This window comes from Nelumbo lutea, chromosome 3 (assembly GCF_056320005.1).
Source record: "Nelumbo lutea isolate HS-2025 chromosome 3, American lotus-T2T, whole genome shotgun sequence".
Lineage (NCBI taxonomy): Eukaryota > Viridiplantae > Streptophyta > Magnoliopsida > Proteales > Nelumbonaceae > Nelumbo > Nelumbo lutea.
Window position 1 is genome coordinate 64325359 of NC_142686.1, and position 20576 is coordinate 64345934.

Sequence of the window (20576 nt, forward strand, 5' to 3'; positions counted from 1 at the left end):
AGGCACCGGAAGCTCCCGGTGAGAGAGCTTTTGTAGCTAGAAGGAAAGAGTATTGGGAATAAGAAGAGAACTCTATTTCTTAGTATTACATTCTTGCCTCATTGGATAATTATATTGAAAGACAATTCAATAAAGTCATCTCATGCAATGTGATTTTAGATAGTCTTAATACAATGTATGAAGATCAAAATCATTCTACTCGGTAAAAAGTCCTCAAACTATTGATGAGCACAAAAATGTTTGAGAACCAACTAGTTCATGGCCATGTCATGAAAATGATAAGGTTTATCAATGAACTAGAGGTTCTCTCTAGTAAATTGGATGTTGACCCCAAAACTAATGACATCCTCAACACTTTGCCCACCTCCTTTAATTAGTTTGTTTTCAGCTATAACTTGAACAAGCTAAAAGCTAGTTTCCAAAAAACTTAACAATATGTTGTAATGAGCTAAGAAATTGATAAAGATGAATTTAGTAGTCATGTTTGTTGAAGGTGACAAGTTTGGAAAGAAGAAAATAGAGGGCAAGAGAATGCCTTAGAAGAAGGACGATAAGCCCAAGAAGTAGGAGAGAGATAAGTCATTTGATGGGTGTCACTTTTATAACCAAACCGGTCACTAGAAGTGGAATAGTCCTCATTATCTGGACTCCCTAAAGAAAAATAAAGAATGTATATTCAAAACTCAAGTCATAGAGATCAATATGTTGTTCACTTCTACCTCTTAGTGTATTGACTTTGGGGACTTTACTTATGCATGAAATACTTTGCAGTGGTTTAAGGAAAGTAGAAGACTGAGTAATGACAAGGTTAGGCTTTACATGGGCACATCTGCAATAGTTGCAACTATTGTTATAGGAATAATAGTTTTAGGATTTAGGGGTGGAGTTATATTACTTAATGATTGTCTTTTTGTACCCCAACTTAGGAGAAATTTGATTTTCATTTCTAAGTTATATAAGGATGATTATTCTATCTTATTTAACAATAAAATTATAATTAAATTGAATAACAAATTCCTTGCACATAAAAATCTTGAGAATAATCTCTATTACTCTACCCTTCTTGAGAGGCAAATGTGGTTGGAACAATTTTACAACTCAATGACTACTCTTGGTATGGGTATGCATACATAATGAGACATAAGTTTAAATCATCCAAAAAGTTCAAAGAATTCATACATGAAGTTGAGAAATAGTTGGGGAGACAAATCAAAGTACTTAAATTATATCGAAATGGAGAGTATCTCTGATGAATTCAAGGAATATTTAAAGGATAAAAGGATCCATACCTCAACTATTTCTTCCTGCCACACCACAACTGAATGGTGTAACCATATCCTTTTGATGATACACATTAGAGACTGTTATTTATGTGTTAAATTAAATTATAACCAAGTCAATTCTTAAGACATTTTATGAGCTTTGTACCGGAAAAAATGAGTATTAGACACTTTAAAATATGGAGTTGTTTGACACATAAAAAAGACAAGTAGCTACCCCAAGGACTCTATATATGATCTAAATGAGCAAGACATATTTATTAGTAAAAATGTCTATTTTGTTGAAGAATATTACATATTAAGTAATCATTTCTAGGAAGTTGCTCTTGATGAGGAAAGCTATGATATAGTAGGAGAAATCCTATAAGCTCTAGATACAAAAACCCAACCTAGAAGATTTACTTGGGTGTCTAGACCTCATTCGATATGGTTACAATAAAAAAATCTTGATGAAAACCAAGGATAGTGAGAGAGGATAACTTGATTTACATAGTATCTATGTTAAACAGAGAATCCCTCAAGTGGGTGGATTCTATGAGAGTTGAGATGGACTTAATAAATACCAACGTGGTTTGGACTCTTGTAGACCTGCCCTGGGATAAAAGCAGTTGCTTGTAAATAAATCTTCTAGAGGAATAAGGGCCCTAATATGAAGGTTGAGACCTATAATGCTTGACTTTAGTGAAACATTACACTTAGAAAGAGGAAATCAATTATGAAGAGACTTTCCGTGGTCATGTTGAAGTTCATTAGGATACTATTGGCAATATTTGCACACTATAATTATGAGATCTAACAAATGGATGTCAAAACTATGTTTTTGAATGGAGATCTTAGTAAAGATATACATATGCAATATTTAGAAGGCTTTATTTCTAAAGGTTAGGATTGCATGGTGTATAAGCTCAACAAATCCATCTATGTGCTGAAGTAAACTTCTAGAAGTTGAAACATTTGATTTGACTCAACGGTTAAGCAATTTGATTTTGATCAAAATTTGAATTAACATTGTTTTTATAAAAAGCTAGTTGAAGATAGTTGGAAGAGGATCCAAGAGCCTACTTAAAGTCTAAGCGCATTGAGAGGAAATATCATATGCTACAGGAGATAGTTGAGAGAGGTAACATCTAGATTTAGAATGTAACATTATCAGAAAATGTGAAAAACCCATTGATTAAGCCATTTACATAGAAAGTGCTTTGAGGGGCACATAATATAGACTATGACTTGTACTTGATTGGACCTAAGTGCAAGTGAGAGTTGTTAGACAGTGTATGCCCTTAGCTCCAATCAGACTAATGTATTCTGAGATTTGTGATTAACAAAATCAGATCATTATTATTTCATGTTTTTTGGTTGGTATGCTTTTTATGTGTTTCCCCTTAAATTGGATATTTATGAAACTTTTAATTTAGAATGTTCTCGGCCATTGGATAAACTTAGGGAATTTATCCTGACAATGTTGATATTAATGTATTGCTAATTTATCATAGCAAGGTTGATGTTGATGTATTGCTAAAATGGTGGAGCAACTTGTCTCAGTTGCTAAGATTAGACACAAGGGGTTGTTTATAAGAAACATTAAACAAGTACCAATTTCTAGTTATGACTTGGACCTTAGAGATAGATGGGTAAAATTAATAAGTTGCACTTAACCCTAGACTGGATAGTGATATAATCATACTGCACTATGTTTTGGACTAAATTGCTTTTGATATGTTAACTAGTGAGATCCTCTAGGGGTTAAATATTTGGGTATGTTAGAGTAGTTTGGAATGCTATCTAAGTGAGTGATCATTGTGATAGAATTATCCCCTTTGTTAGACAAAGAGAATATTAGGATTAACACTCTCTTTGATGAAAACTTAAAACTATCGACAATGGATTTCAACATGTTTTTGAAAGTTTGGGTTGCTATCTAAGTGAGTGATCATTGTAATAGGATTATCCCATTTGTTAGACAAAGAGAATATTAGGATTAACACTCTCTTTGATGAAAACTTAAAACTATCGGCAATGGATTTCAACATGTTTCTGAAAGTTTGGAATGCTATCTAAGTGAGTGATCATTGTGATAGGATTATTCCCTTTGTTAGGCAAAGAGAATATTAGGATTAATATTCTTTGATGAAAACCTAAAACTATCGGCAATGGATTCCAACATGTTTTTGAAATCATCTTAAAATTGTATTTACATTTATAATATGTTATTTTATGAAAAAGGTTTTATCTTAGGATCCATTTGAGTAGAGAGAGTGTGACATTGCATTTATTAGTTAGGGAAGATGTCTTTCTTTATGAGTAGTGTTTGATTATTTTGGGTTGAGAGGTTAAGAGCAAAAAACTAATAAAGGCTGAAGCCTGATTGTTTTTCTTCTTTATGTTAGCCCATTATCCTTAGGGTTCATACGGTGGTTGAAACCATTGATCACTTAAACTTAAGTATTAGGTGCATACTGAGCCCAATTTGATTGGCTTAGAGGTTTACAAGGTTTACCTGATGAGTTTTGCTTATATGCTTTTTGCATGGGCCGAACCCATATGGACTTATATAAGACCTTTATGTGTCCCATGTCATACATTATTTAGACCCAATAAGACTTACAACATATACAATTAATAAACCACTTAAGTAATGTGCATTAGCCCATGAGTTGTCATGTGCTTGGGTTGACTATGGATATAGGTTTAGGTATGGATCTATCTAATAATTATTGTAATTAGAGGTCTAACCAAATTATATTTAAATAATCCTAAGTACATTAAAATTAGCATGCTTATGTAAGAGAGATGAGAGGCAAAAATTGACACATGCTTTTGTACCGTATGCTTAGTTTGGAAGGAATACAAATTCAACTGTGTGGAGTGCAAAACCTCGTATTTTGTATTATTTTGTCTACATTTGTACTGTACATATTTGTATTTGTACTCTTTCCAAACTAAGCCTTATTGTTCGAAATTGTCCTCTACTCTCTTGCAATCAAAACCCTAATTGGACCTACCCTTTGAGGAGCCCTTCTCTTTTTGTTCTTTGCTTTGTTTTTCTTGTAAAATGTTAGAGATTGAAAGTGGTTTATAGCTGCATATTGTCCAAGATTATTGGAGTGAAAATTGACTTTTCGATATAGCTGCACAATCTTTGGTTTGAGGGTCGATTTGGGCTTGAATTTTGGGCATGAACTACCACTTTGGGAGTTGACTATGGTCTCCATATCAAGTACACTCAATTAATCTATTAAAATAAAATTTGTTCCAATCTAGAGCTAGATCGATCCTAGGAGAATCAGATTCTCCAATGAGAATTTACAATTAGGAAACCCTAGCAAGGTTCGGCCTTTATAGTGTTTTTGTAGTCCAAAAACACCTTTTTCCTCTCCTTTGTTTATGCTCTGCTATATTTGTTGTATGTTCTATAATATATATATATATATATATATATATATATATATATATATATATATATATATATATATATATATTTTGATCCTTGGGGAAGAAATTTACTTATGAAAGGCCTTCTTAAGTATTAGAACTCCCGCAGGCTGCAGTCCAAAATTTTGTGTTGAAGTGCGACATGAACTTAGATCTTGAGAGACTAAAAACATTGGATTTGTTGAATTGTTGTGTAAAAGGAGTTTGTTGTTGACGTTTTGAGGTGTCCATGATGGGGCACAAGTTTCGCTTAGAGATCATCTTTCAGGTAGTGTGGAAAGAATAAGAATGCAAAGCTTTGAACTGGTTGGCATAGACAGCTTTCAAGGTATCACCATCGAGTCATTGACCACATACATCAACATATGAAGATGGTAATAACATTTTTATTATTTATTTATTTCTCTTTGAGTCTTTCAAAGATGTTTTGAAAATTTGAAAAATAATGAAGGGCAATACAGACATTTCGTCCATACTTGATGGAGTAGTTTAAGACTGTATTTGACTTATCTCCTTTTTGCTGTTAAAATGCCCATATGTAAACACTGAGTTTTTAACAGCAACAAAGGAGATAAGTCCTTAAAACAAAAAATGCCAAATGCAGCACAAGTCATTTTGCAAAAAGTAGAGGTACAATTACTCAATTTCACCACACCCGGGTAGTTTAAATATTGGGGCTACCCTTTATTAATATAAACTATTCTCAAATTTTTGTTTTATATTTTTCACATTTTTAACTTAAACAAATCAATTACAATTGAACCAAGAATACAAGGAAAAGATTTTGACCAATGTGTAGGTCTTCAGAGTTTGGCATTTGGCACTATCACATTGTATTTAACTCCCATATTTAATCACTCTACTATCCCATTCAAATTGTCAACGCTTTAGCTCCTAGAACAGATGAGCATAAATTCATTTCTACCTTACAGGTACCGAATTTCCATTGTTTCTGAGCATTGCATTTATTCTTGTAATGTTTTCTCTATCTTTATTGCATTTTAAGAATTTAGTTTAATGGAATACAAAGGGCTGACATAGGGATGTCAACAGACCTGGTTTCATAGAAGCTCTGCTGGCTAAGGGTGCAGCTTGGTTTGGCTCAAAGTAATCATTTTACACTGCTTCAGGCTATTCGAGTCTGCCCAAGTTGCACCTCTTGTTCTAGGTCAACCTGAATCCAATCTAATTAAATAAAGACGGGTATATCAAAACCTAACCTGACTCATACACACAAAAATATTTCTATGCTGAAATTTCAGCAGATCTGGTTCAGTACAGTTTCACTTCAACCCAAAACTCGATTAAAGTTGATCTGACCATAACCATAACCTGATAGGGTCGGGTCAATAGGATTTAGCACTTAACCTGGCCCACTGACCACTGTCCTCTATATCATTTCAGCCCGGTTCGGAAATTTTGGGTTTGAGCCTGGGTTTTGTGTTCAGGCCCAGTTTGGGCCCAGGCCTGCAAATTTTAGGGCTGGGCTTGGGCTTAATACTTCAAGCCCAGCCTGGGCCAGGGTCAGTCCGCACATAAATTTACACATTTTGTGTATAATGTATACATATGCATACATATTATTTTACATTATATTATATATTTTATATATAAATATTATAACATGACATGTATAATTTATATTATATATAATGTTTTATATTGCATAATGTATATATCTAAAATATTTTATATATGAATGACATTGGCCTAGAATCAGGCCGATTCGGTCCTGACCCATGTAGACCTAGACTACGGCTTATGTTTCAGGCCCAGAACCCTGAGCCAGACCAGGCCTGGACCTAAACTATAGCCCTTATCATAAGTGCAAAGCCCGGCCTGGCCCATAATCACCCCTACTATCATCGTTAGGCTGGTTGCTAGTAATCATTTCGCGTTTAAGCTCATTTCATAGCTACTAGGAAAACAACTTTGGATACCAAATCAAATAATCTTTATTGATATGCTAGAGGATTTATTTGATACAGTAATGCAACCTTTTATTTTTTAAGTTTCCAACAGGAGAACTATTTTTTGAGTCGAAAGCTTTTACACTATCAATCTTAATCTAATGATTCACTACCAAAAAAAAAATCAACTTATGGCAACAGTCACTTGCTTATAATGGTTGTTGCCAAAAAGCAAAATTGTAACAACAATTTATTAGCACTGTTGCTAAACCAATGAACTGACAACAAATGTTCTTCAACTGTTGTTAAGAGCTGCTGCGATTATACGAAAAGGTTCACTTTAGCAACAACCATTGAAAATTGTAGTTGCAGAGTTAGTTATTATATCAACACCTAAATTAAAGAAAAGAAGTTTACTTTAATGGATGGGATTAATTCAATCCTATGACAGCCACAAAATATATGCTCAACCATATTTTACTAGAATGACTTAAATTGGGATCAGGGATGTTAATGGATCAAGTTCGTATAAATTTGTCTCAACCTGAACCTAACTCGATAAACTATATAAAGAAAGTCTATAAACCTGTCTTGACTTGTTTCATTTATATATAGCAATCTTTTAAATAGTGACCTGAAAATAGAACCCTTTTGCCTTTGGGTCACAAGTCCGTAATTCAACTACACTAATCAAAACAGGGTCGACTTGTGACATCATAAATAAGATATATAATAAAATATAGAAAATTGGAGGAAAGTATATAAAAATTATTAAATACTTAAATATGGGGATGTTAAAAAATATAGAAAATTCAAAAAATGAAGAAATCCAATGTTTTTAGGGATTTATCCTTTCTAAGACATAAATATAATTTCTAATGACTTAATTTTGGGCATAGAGAACAAAAGGCAAAAATCATAGAATTGATGGAACCAAGGTTCAAAGTATCGGAAACGCCAAGTGCATTGGAAAGACAATCTTAAGTGATGCATTTGCCTTGGATGCGCATGCATATCGGAGAAAAACTAAGATACACATAGATATGCTTGGAAACATTATAAATAATTTATTAAACCATAAAAATACATTAATAACACTAAATATTAGACCTCAATGAGGTGTATATATATTAAATTAATATATTTTAATGGTTTTATGAAGAAATATATTGTAGTTAGTTATAATTTCATTAAAAATCCTATGCTTAACTATAATTTATAAATTACAATTCTTAAGTTTTAATGTTTTATGGGATAGGAAAAACCCAACTCTCTTATCCAACCATAAAACATGCATTGGCACAACTTCTAAGTGAAAATATAATCAATAATTATTTATTATTTATTTCCAAAAATTATAAAAATAAACAAAAATTATATAATATATTCAAAAAATAGTTATTAAAGAAGAAATTTCAATTGCTTTGTGGATATGAAAGATCATCCATAGAATTATAATGCATTCAATCATTGTGATCAAATGGTAAAATATAATTAATTAATTATTTAATTTTTTAATTCTAAAAATATAAAAACAAAAAAAAAATATTAAATAAAAAATTTCAATTGGTTTGTGGATTTGATAGATCATCCATAGAATTATAATATATTCAATTGTTGTGATCAAATGATAAAATATAATTAATTATTATTTATTTTTTAATTCAAAAAATTAAAAAATTAAAAAAATACTGAAGCAGAAATTTCAATTGCTTTATGGATATGATAGATAAATCCATAGATCTAAAACATATTTAGTCTTTATAGGTAGAGAAAAATTACATTTTCAAATTTTTATTAATTTATATTTTCCCTAAATATCTTCATGAAATTTCCATAAATTTATTAATAACACAAAAAAATTGTGATTTTAAATGTAAGAAATGTAGATCAACATAAATTTAAACATTCATGAAAAAAAGAAATCACAAGTTATTATAAAAAATTGAAAAAATTACCTATTTATTCCATATTTTTTCAAAATTTGAAAAATTTTCAAAAACAAAAAAATTAATGATTCACCCTTGTTTCTTGCAAAATTTTGCAAATCTAGTACTCTAGGAATGATGTTTGGGGTTTTAGAGTCATTTGGAGGGGGTGAAAGAAGGCTTATTTCAGGGAAAACAAGCTTGCTTTTTCCTTCTTATTGTTTTTCAGTTTTTGGCTGATTCTTTTTCGTCAATATGCCTCGACACACCCACGATACGCCTCGATACAGTCTGATACGGGCCCGATACGCATGAAAAAAAAGATGAGGCATCCGATTTCCATGCATATTCTGTATTTTTTTTTCAAAGATACGATACGATACGCCCCATATCCGGTGTATCGTATCGAAATTTTAAACCTTGGATGGAATGGATCTAGAAATGGAATAATGGGATAATGGCCCCTTTCACCTCATGAACCCTACTATTTATAGATGAAGAGAGGGCTCATTTTGCGCATGGGAAAGAATTCTAGAAGGTTCCTTAGGTTGTTTAAGGGCTTTCTAAGGACCAAGAATTCTAGAATATTCTTCGGGTAGTTAAGGGCTCGAGTCCTTAAGTTTCTTTGATAAGGACACGTATCAGGCTACAATATAGGGAATATATTCTCTTTGATTCCCATGCCCACAACCTCCTGGTACATGTCATCTTGGGGGAGACAATATCTATCGTACGATCAACTTTTCATGGAACACATTTGTAGGTTTAGGGTTTGAGTTCAAATAAAAGATCAACAACCGGCCCCTTTAGAGGGGGTCCATAGTTCTCTTTGGGGTAGTACTACTAGCTAGCTATATGACCGTGGATCCTGCAGTATGTTAATATGGATGACCTATAGTGATGTATTAGTATTATATAAGTTTGTTCCCTTACATGGTGTACAAAGAACTCAGGTTGGCCTTACAACAATCCCATCTCCACAAGTCATTTCAGGCGTGGAGTTTGAAAGAAGTCCAATCCCCATCTTCTTGAATCATACATTGAGGTAGGTTTTCTCCTGCATTGGTTCCCTCACCCTTTTATTCTTCATTTTCTTCCTAGATTCTCCGAATAGGTCATCGGTTCATGCCTTGGACAAGGGATAGAAAGGAAGTTGGTTAGTGTTGATTCCCCTCTGTCTAAGGAACCAACTCCCAGAGAGGCGTAAAGGGGAGAACCCCAGTATTGCCTCACTCATTGGATGTTGGCTTAATGTGGAGGAGTTCAATCAAGTTCAATCAACTGTCTCCCTTGTATCCTCAGTCCAGACTCCAGGTCAAGTTTTGATCAATTTCGCATTATGGAAGTTTGCTTATGAAGGGACTAGATCACTAGAGTCCAGAATGCTTCTTGGACTCAGTCTATCAACAGTAGGAATGAGCTATGCTAATGATAATGATGATATTAGTATAATTTAGTCATTAAGTGCAATCTTTTTCACATTATGGAGGTTTGCCTATGAAGAGACTAGGTTACCGAAGTCTAGAACACTTCTCAAAGTTGGTTTGTCAACAATAGGAGTTGTATTTATGTGTTTAGTCTTTCATCATGAAAGTTTGTTTCTTATGAGAGATCTAGAAATTGACCAATAAGGTAACTGACTTTGTTTTTTTACATAAAATCATGTTATTTAGTTAGTGATTGTTTTTTACTCTTCTTACCTAATTGAATTGTTGAATCCTATCTCTGAAATCCATTGCTCATCTTTAGGTATTCATTTTTTTATGTGTTTGAGCTTAGAGAATTGGTACCCACATAAGCAGACAGGGGTGCCTAACACCTTCCTTATCCCCCCAACTTACTTGGATGGCCTTTGTCTTGGCATGGGAGTCAATGCAAATCAAAGACTGCTTTAAATTCAAATACTAGGAGTCTCGTTACTCCCTTTTCTTTTAAATGATGGGTGAAGGCTTTAACAATTCAGATATGAAGTGGGTGACCTTCCAATGCTCACAATTACTTGGAGACTTTTGCTTCCGTTGCCAAAATAAATTTTGTTCAGCTTCTCTTGTCATTGGCAACTTCTTTGTTTTTGCCTGAATATTAATTTGATGTGAAATTTTTTTTTCTGAATGATAACCTTCATGAAGAAGTGCATATGTTTCTCCCACCAGGCATGTGTGGTAAGGAGTTTGAAAGGAAGGTTTGTCGATTTAAAAAATATTTCTATGAGTTCAAAATTCAAATAGTCTCCACAACCTTGGTTTGAGAGGTTTTGTAATGCTCTTGTTGGAATTGGCTATATCCAAACTTGATTTGAGAACACCCCCTTTATGAAGAGGAGAGATACTTTAATTACTATTGTCATTGTTTATGTTGATGATATTGTTGTTACTAGTGATGATGTGGAGGAGATTGAAAAACTTAAACATTTTCTTTGCATCTTTATTTTCCAAAGGAAATGTGCTGAATTGATTAACTTAGACAGGTAAACTTGGTGTCAAACTTGTTTCCACATCTATTGATGCAAACCATAAGTTATTTGCCACAAACAAGGAGTTGTTGATTGATGGGGGAGTGTTCTAGGAGATCGGTTTCCATCAAGGAAATCCTGTGCCCACACAGTTCTAGCAGCCTTTCCCAACCTTGCATTGAGAATATCTCCCATGAAATAAAACACATAAGTACGGAGATATTCTCAATACAAGGCAGTAAGGCTGCTTGAATGGGCTTTGCCTTGACTGAAGCCGAATTCGTGTTCTAGAGGCTTATTGGGAAGTTTTTAGATGTATGTATGACATGGCTGGATATCTTATGCAGTGAGTGTGATCAGCTAGTCCGTGCATGCTCTTAAAGACACTCATTTGGATGTTGTTGAAAGGATATTATGCTATTTAAAAGGATCTCTAGGTAGAGGTCTTTTGTTTGCTAATTATGAACATAGAATGATAGAGGCATATACGGGTGAAGATTGGGTAGGCAATGTTGACGATAGAAGATCTAGATCTAGATATTGTACCTTGTTTCTAATAATTTAGTTAATTTCCTAGAGAAGTAAGAATTAAAATATTGTGATAAGATCTTCAACAAAAGTAAAATATAGAACAATGGCTCATGAAGTGCTAGAATTAAATTATGGCTTATATCACTTCTAGAAAAGCTAGGTATTAGTTATGATAAACCAATGATGTTGTATTGTGATAACTAAGTTGTTATCATTATAGTTCACAACCCTATTCAACATGACAAAACCAAACATATTGAGGTAGATAGATATTTTATATGGAAGAGAGTAGCATATGGTGAAGTCTACCTACCATTTGTTGCTTCAGAAGAATACTAAGGGACTGCTTAAGGCTAAGTTGTAATACTATATAAACAAGGTGGGCATGATCGATATATATGCTCAACTTGAGGCGGGGGGGGGGGGTGTTGAGATATTGATCTAGACAGCTCTCTAGTTGTCCCTTATTTTTATTATTGTTGGGCTTTAGTTGTTATGGGCCTAAGGTTCCTTTTATCTCTTTTATTGGTTTATTCTAGAAACCACCTTACTAGAGACATTCTTGTAATCTTAATCTTAGTTATATTTGATCTCAGAAAATAGAGAAAGCGGCTAGGAGACAGCTACCATCTCTTCTTCCAAAACTCTCCATTTCTTCTTCTTCTTCTTCTTCTTGTTCTTCTTCTTCTCTCTTCTTCTTCCTTGCTATTTCTGGCTTATTTTCTACTAATTTTCTCTTGATTAAACACACTATTTTACAGCACTGATTGTCAACTAAAATTATTTGGAAACAAACCTACTTGGGGGATGTTCACCAATACGCATGATTTTGATTTTGACAATGTGGTAGATTTTTTTTTTTTGAAAACAAAATCATTTATATTGGTAAAGACCCCTTAATTTTACTTTTCATGATATTTGAAGAGGCAATTTTCTATTTATCCTATGTAGAAGTTACTGTGAACTTAGTTGCATCCTGTTTTCTGAAGAAAGAATTCCCCCTTCCAAGTCAACAAGATCAATTATGATTCTCTCAATGTCTTTTCCCTCTAACTAAATAATATCATATTATTTATTATAACAATAATTGGAGGATTTATCTAATCTATTTTTAATGTGATATGAAAATACTGTTGGCACATGCTAACCATCTCTCTCTTCCCCTACCCCAAAAATGTTCTAAAATTAATATAATTTGATCTACTTCTGTTGATTAATTTAGTCAAATTGTACTCTTAGGCTATAAGAACAAGGATGCAATGAAGCACATTTATTGGCTGTCCATTAGTAAACCCAAATCTAAATATTAAATTGAGTTTTCTAATAGTTGCATAGATTTAAAATTGGTCATGATCATCCATTTAATGGACCAACACCTACCATTTTATGTATTTTCCTTCTTAACATTTGTCACTTCAATGGGTATCTCATTTGTAGGGTAGTGCCATTTTGTTATTTTGTAGAATAGCTATTAGTCAAGGGTATTGTGGATATATTAAAATTCACAAGTCTGAACAGTACACTATATGATGGGTATAGTAATTTTTTCATTTTTGCTTGGCACTTAATGGATCTCTGAGAAGGGTTCCTTCATTTCAATGGTTACCTCATTTTCAGGGTAGTGGTATTTTGTTCTTTTGTAGAATAGTTATTAGTTAAGGGTGTTGTGGATATGTATGATGGGTAGAATAGTAACTTATCATTTTTGCTCGCAATATCTTTGACAAGGGTTTCTTGGAGGTAGGTGTGTCAATTCGACTGGATTTGGTCCGATCCGATCAAGTCCAATGTGAGTCTATTATAAATGGACCAGGTCCAATTCAATCCAATAAATTTTTGGATCAATTTGGATTAGTCCAATTTAATGTCTAGACCGTTCAATCTGTTCAAATTCATTTTGATTTATGTTGGTTTCAATTCAAATCCGGTCCATTAACACATATATTCTTATCTTATATCAATGGAGTAGATATTGGCTTAATCCAACCTAATCCAATATAAATTTGGTACGGACGGACCAGGTCCCATCCAATCTAATAAATATTTTGGACTATGTCTTGTTGGTATGTCCAATCCATTCAAATTGATTTTGGACCGAGCGGAGTCCAATCTAAAACCGGTCCATTGACACCCTTACTTGGAGGTGTCTAAAAGTTTTAGGCATTATTAGGTCTCTTGAAAGAGCACTCCAGAAACAATTTAACAACATTCTTGCCCAAGAGGAAATATTTTGGGCTCAAAGAACTAGAGTCTAGTTGACTGGATTAAGCTTGGTGATAGAAATAATAGTTTCTTTCACACTACTGCTACTATTAGAAAGGCAAATAATAGAATAGTATTCTTTTGTCTCATGAGATGTTTCCACTATGAGGAAAAAAAGCAAAAAGGGCATCATGGAATGTATTAAGAAAAAGAAGCTCAAGAGATGGAAAATCCCATTGGATGCAAAATTTCTAGAGGTGGTTTCAATATCCCTATTCTGCAATTTGGCGCCTTATTTTGAAAATTACTACCATCCCTGCTTGTCTAAAGATCAAAGACATTTTCTCTAAATTTGCAAAAGCCTTTGGCTAGTGCCCAAATTTTGCTAAATCCTCTGTGAGCTTTTCAAAGAACATACCCCACTGACTCTCAAAAACTTTTGTCTCGAATATTGAGAATCCCGGTGGAGACAAATCTAAATTCATACTTAGGGACCCTCTAATTAATGGGAGGGTTACAAAGAACATCTTTGCTAACATTAAAGAGAAGATTTCATCTAAGCTGGTCGGGTGAAAGAGATCTTTGTCCTCGGCCGGAAGATTTACCCTCCTCAACTCTTGTACTAGTATGATCCCTCAGTTTTTTATGAGATCCTATAAGCTTTCTATGGTGTAAAGGAAATGAAAATAAACCCATTCATCTACTAAAATGGGATAAAGTCTTCACACCCAAAAGATGGGGAGGCCTTGGGGTAAGGAAGCTACTTTGGGTGAATGAAGCAATCATTGCCAAGTTAGGATGGAAAATCCTAAGGTTCAGTTTGGAAGGAGTATACATATAAATATGTAGAGTGCAAAATCTTATGTTTTATATTATTTTGTATGCATTTGCACTGTTTATATTTGTATTTGTACTCTTTCTAAACTGAGTCTAAGTGATAGTGATAACCTTTGGGTGAAATTTATGAAAAACAAATATCTAAAGAATCAAGACTTTTAGAATGCTAAAGCCAAGAAGGGCATATCTTGGGTACGGAGAGGCATCTCTCGGCAAGAGAGCTTATAAAAAAAGGTATAGGATGGTCCATTGGAAATTGGAACTCAATTAATTTCTGGAATGATTGTTGAGTTGGGGATAAGCCTTTAGCATCAGTTTCAGGCATGGTTTTCAAAACCGGACTGGACCAGACGATCTGACTGGAAAAACGGAAAATCGGTCTGGTGATTAGTTTCGGTTTTCCCCAAAACCGGATTTTCTTCAAAAACCATTAATTTTAGTCAATAAACCGCTGACCCGGGTAGTTAACCGTTTGAATGGTTTTGACCTTTTTTATTTTAATTTTTTTTTGGTCAGAATGGGCCGACTGTTCGGTTCGAACAGAAGGACCATTTGACCCGGATCGGTTTTAAAAACCATAGTTTCAGGTCAAGAAATTGATAATAATAATATTCTAGTTGCAGATGGAAGTGCTGCAAAGAGGGCTTAATCCAAAACTTGGCTCCTAACCAGATTGGGCAAAAAATAAAATCGATTTTTATTCCTTCTAATAATAACGAAGACAAAATGATTTGGAGACCTAACAATGCTAGGATTTTCACTGTAAAATTGGCTTATGTTGTGAAATGCAAATCTGTATTAGAAGGTGATGACTCCCTAAAACTCCAGGTCTTCATATTCCTCGTCAACAATAGACTTCCGACAAAAAGACATTTTATGAGGAGAGGGCTTAACATAAACTCGGCCTATGAATTTTGTGGGTCCAAGGAGGATATCGATCACATATTCACAATTGCAAGGTGGATTTGGACAACGATTTTCCCAAATCATGATGGGCCTAACGAAAACAATCCATCGATTTTTGAGTGAGTGGACAAGAATTACTACGCGTTTGTTTGGCATCGATGCCGTTGCTCTAGAAAACGGTGATACATCAGTATTATGTTGGAAAAAAATAGTGTTTCAGGAAATGTCAATTTGTTTGGATCCGTTTTTTTCATAAAAAATGATATTCTAAGCCATACATTGAAAATCGAGAAGGCGTGGTTTGGAGCAACACCGAATTTGATGTTTTTTCAGATTGGAGCTCGTTGCTGCCAATAAGGACATAATGTGACAGTGATGTGGACTTCCTATAATGGGTGCCAGTGCTGAAAATAGATATGGAGCATTGGTACCAAACAGAATGTGTTGTTGCTCCAGGAAACATCCTAACCTGGCAGTAACGTTTCCAAAAAAAAAAGACACTATTTTCTCAGAAAACGGTGCTTTCAACCCACACATCAGCAGCACCGTTTTCTGGTGTGCTGTATCTGCAGCATTGATGCCAAACATATACTATGAGAACTGAATAAAATTTGTTTTCATTCTATGGCTATTATGGAAAAATCAGAACATGAAAGTCTTTAAGAACTCATCTAACTTCCCTCCTCTTATTCTTGAGAGAGCGCACAATATGTACCAGGATCTCTCCAAATAACCTTCAGGCTGTGTTTGGTAGTAATGCAAATAAATTTGCACTAATGCAAAACTATGGCAGTGCAAATGATTTTGAATGTAAATTCTGACTTATATTTATTTCAAAAGTTTAACTTGTTTTGTTTGATTGAAATACAAATAAATAAATAAGGGCATGAAATAGAAGAAAGTAAAGCCCAAAACAAAATTAGATGAGAATTTACATTTTTTATTTGCATTAATATGCATTTGCACTAATGCAAATAAAATTGCACTGCAATCAAACACAGCCTCATGAAAAAATTTGGAGGCCCATAAAGTAGAAGTGTCCCAAAGAAGGGGTAATCAAAATAAATTTTGATGCATCTTGCAATGACGCTGGCTCTTGTTCGATTGCTAGCATTGCTAGAGATCATTTGGGCAAGGTCCTCGATATTAAGGCATATAAACTTGGAGTGGCTTCCATCAATATGGCTGAGGCATGGGCTGCATGGGAAGCCCATAATTTGGCCCTTAACTTCAAAGAACACCCAATTATCATTGAAGGTGACTTGAAATTGGTTATCTTTTGCCTTCTACAGGTTGCTGCCACCCCTTGGGTATTGAAAACCATCATCTCAGATCGCTTGGAGATCAAGGAGCTGTTGGAGAAGGGTATCATTTACCATCATGTGCATCGCAAAGCTAATCAAGCCGCTGACCGGCTAGCTCATGAAGCGCTCTCCAACAACAAAGATTCCTTATCTATCTATACGGGTTCCATCCTAAAAGATATAGTCTATTTGCCTTTTGATTATTGGGAACGTTCTACCCCCGGGCTTGTGTAGCATCTTTCTGTTCTTATAAAAAAAGAAGATAATTTCCCAAAAGAGTAGATTTATACTTATTGATTGATGTTACATACATTTTTTCCCTGGAAGTAAATAGAAAATTAAACATTATTACAATTGTCACCTATTCTTAACTCTTTTGTCACCTATACTTATTGATTGATGATACATTTGATTTGAAGGTTGAACCATGACCGTTGACTTTTTAAGTTAATCCAACAGTTATGACCTGATCGGATGTGATCAAGGGACATTATTTAAACATTAACAGTCCTAACTATTAACTAATCAAGAATAGTTACAAACTTTGAAATCGTGATTGTACAAACAACTTCTTCGAACCAACACATTTTTCTTTGTGATGGCTCTCTGGAATTTATATAAAGGATGTAAACCAAGCCTATTCACATACAAGTTTTTCAATCACTTCTCACTGAAATTACCGTTGTCTCTCTTAGTCCAATCTACTACTGTTTCATAGAAGGTCTCTTTGGAGATTCTTCAACTTTGCTGGTTGTAGTTTTGTAGTTTTCCACCCAAAGCTCTGTTGTATCCATAGAACAAATTTGCCTGTAACGCAATAACAAACTCAATAAGACTGAGTGGCGGAAAATAATGTTCTAAAGGCACCATCGTTAGATATGCCTATGAGATTCTCGTCCAAATTTTGTGACTCCATTTCCAACATGTATAAACAATTTAGTTCTTCCATCATTTTTCAACGGTATAATTGTCTCTTGATATCTTCTACTTTATATAAACCATTAATGTATTGTTTTTATATTTAAATACCTTATTTATAGTCATGCAAAACTGATATTTATTGTTATTAATATATAACTTTATGATTTGCTTGAGTTTTCTAACATAATTGTATATCTTGATTTTTTGTCTGCACCCATATGTATCTAAAGTATATCTTGATATGTTTCTTAAAATTACCTTTTTGCTACATGTTACATTTTTTATACTTTAAATCTTGCATATATCATATAATATTTATATATTTAAAATTTTATACATAAAATCTATTGGCCTGGACCCAGCCTGACCTGACTCTTGATCACCCCTAATTGGTGCTGGGTCTTGATCACCAAAATATCAAAGGCTTGACCCCATATCCAAGACATAACCTCTTATGAAAATGCTTCAGAAAAACACCTCCCATTCAAGGTGCGGCCAATCCTGAATAAAAGGGCAATTGGGGTCCATGGAAGACTTTGGATCTCCTAACCACGTCTACCCACAACACATTACCTCTGTGCATTAGGAGCATCTACTCATGCATAACAACATGTAAGAGGATGAGATGTTTCCCATGTGTGGCTGTGATGTTATGTGGGTACGTGTGGATAAATTTGTCTTGGGTAGGAAATCCGGACTCCTATGGAAACACACATTTATTTATGAGTTGTTGTGACACCCTTGTTAAGGAGACAGCCAAGGTTGTTGCTCTTTTCTATTAGGGCTCTCAAGGGAATAGTTTGAGTTATAGTACCACAATTATCAAACTGCATTTAATAAAATGGGCCTCAATTGTTTCTTTCAGTTGTCCTATGTGACCAAAGTGTGATGATCCAACCCAACATAGTTTTTATTACTCATTGGCTTTAAGTAGGGATAGCAATGGGGCAGGTTTAGGGGGGGTTTTATAAATTTTAGACCTTACATGCCTCCTTAAGCCTCCCAACCCATACCTACCTTAAAACCTGTAGTGGATTGGATTTTGAGAATGCAAATCCTCCCCATACGTGAAAATGCAAAACCCTCCCCGACCCTACCCTCTTTGTATTTAAGGGTAGGGCGGGTTGGATTTAGAATCCTCACATAATTTCTTATGATTTCTTGTTATATATAAGCAATAAATAAGTAAAATAACATGAACAAAAAAACAAAGTTTCCAATTATTTGATTAAGACATGTAAGAAACACATAAACTATCAATTATACTAAACACAAAATTCAAAATATCATTAAGCTCACATCTAATACATAAAGTTCATATGCTTTCAAACAAAATGTTGGTCCGGTTTAGCCTAATATCGTACCCTATCCATGCTTGTACAGGTTGTAGAATCCCAAAATCTGTCGATCATCCTAAAATCCGTCCTTCAAGCAAAAAAAAAAAAAAAGCCCTGAGGGAAGGTAGGGGCGGCTACCCACCGGACAATGTAGAAATTGCCATCCTTCACTTGAAGACTCAGACCAAAAATAACTCATTAAATTATAAACTTTCTTGGGAATGTTCCGGAAGTATGAAAAATTTCGTTTAAATATTACCAAACACTACTTAATAAATGGATATGGTAACTTTCTTTTAATTCTTCCCCTTCTTGCAAAACTAGTATAAATAAAATTGTTGGTCACAGGAGATAACATTTGATTTTAATCAAGCTGGTCTTTAACGCGTTGCTTGGTTTATTAGCAGGTTTATGATAAGTTACCAAAAATATCTCATCAGAAGAGTTACTTACGTCAATTATAAGTAAGTTTGTTTTACTAGTTTACTTTAAGTTTATCGAAGTTATTTTTTTGATGAGAAATCAAAAATACTTATTTATTAGGGTAAAAGACTTAAACCTCCCTTAAATGTTTATCATAAATTCTAAAACCTCCCCTCATCTTTTTGATTAATGACTAATACCTCCTTCTTTAGGTGACTTTATCAGACAAGCACCTCCTCTCTCTTTTTCCCTTTGTGTACTGTCACGACAGTTCTCTTTCAAAATTGGACCAGACTGAAAAATCGAAACCGGTCAGATGATCGGTTTCGGTTTTTCTCAAAATTGATTTTTTTCAAAAACTGTTGATTTTGATCAACAAACCATTGACCCAAATAGTTAATCATTCGAACCGTTCAACTGTTTGACCCGATAATCAAACCCCCTGACCGGTTCAGTCTCCGAGCAGTTTTAAAAACCATGGTTCCCAGCATTTAAAATTGACAAAGCCACACGAGAGACTGAGGGACATGAACGAAGCCTGACCAGGAAGACTAGTATAGTATCATGAATATCAATAGCGGAAAACAAGACAAAATACAACTAGGAGGGCTTCCTCCATACATGCAATAACATCTCAAAGATCATAAGTTCATAACCATAAATAACGAGGGAATGAGCAATAGTATTGAGGACACGAGGAACGTCTCTGAAACGAATACCACCCAGCTGATATTCAAAAGAGGCTTGAATAATGGTACAAAATTAACCTCCAGGGAGCATTGGTATGAGTCTGTGATCAAGGTTTAAAATATTGATATAGGATGATATACTGATACGGGCATCTTGATACGGGCATTTTGACCTCTATCAAAGCTCATCTATCCTTTTTTTTTCTTTGAAATTGGTTCAAAGGGATCGGTCTAAGACTGATAGCTTACTCATGAACCAGATCACAAACCAATAATACGATATAATACGTCCGATACAGGGCATATCGTATCAAAATTTTGAACCTTGACTGTGACATTATGTGTCAGAAATCACCCGGCCTTAACTAATTAAGGGAGGTGTTCATGCCCAGAAATTATAACCTACGTCTTCACCTTGTAGTTT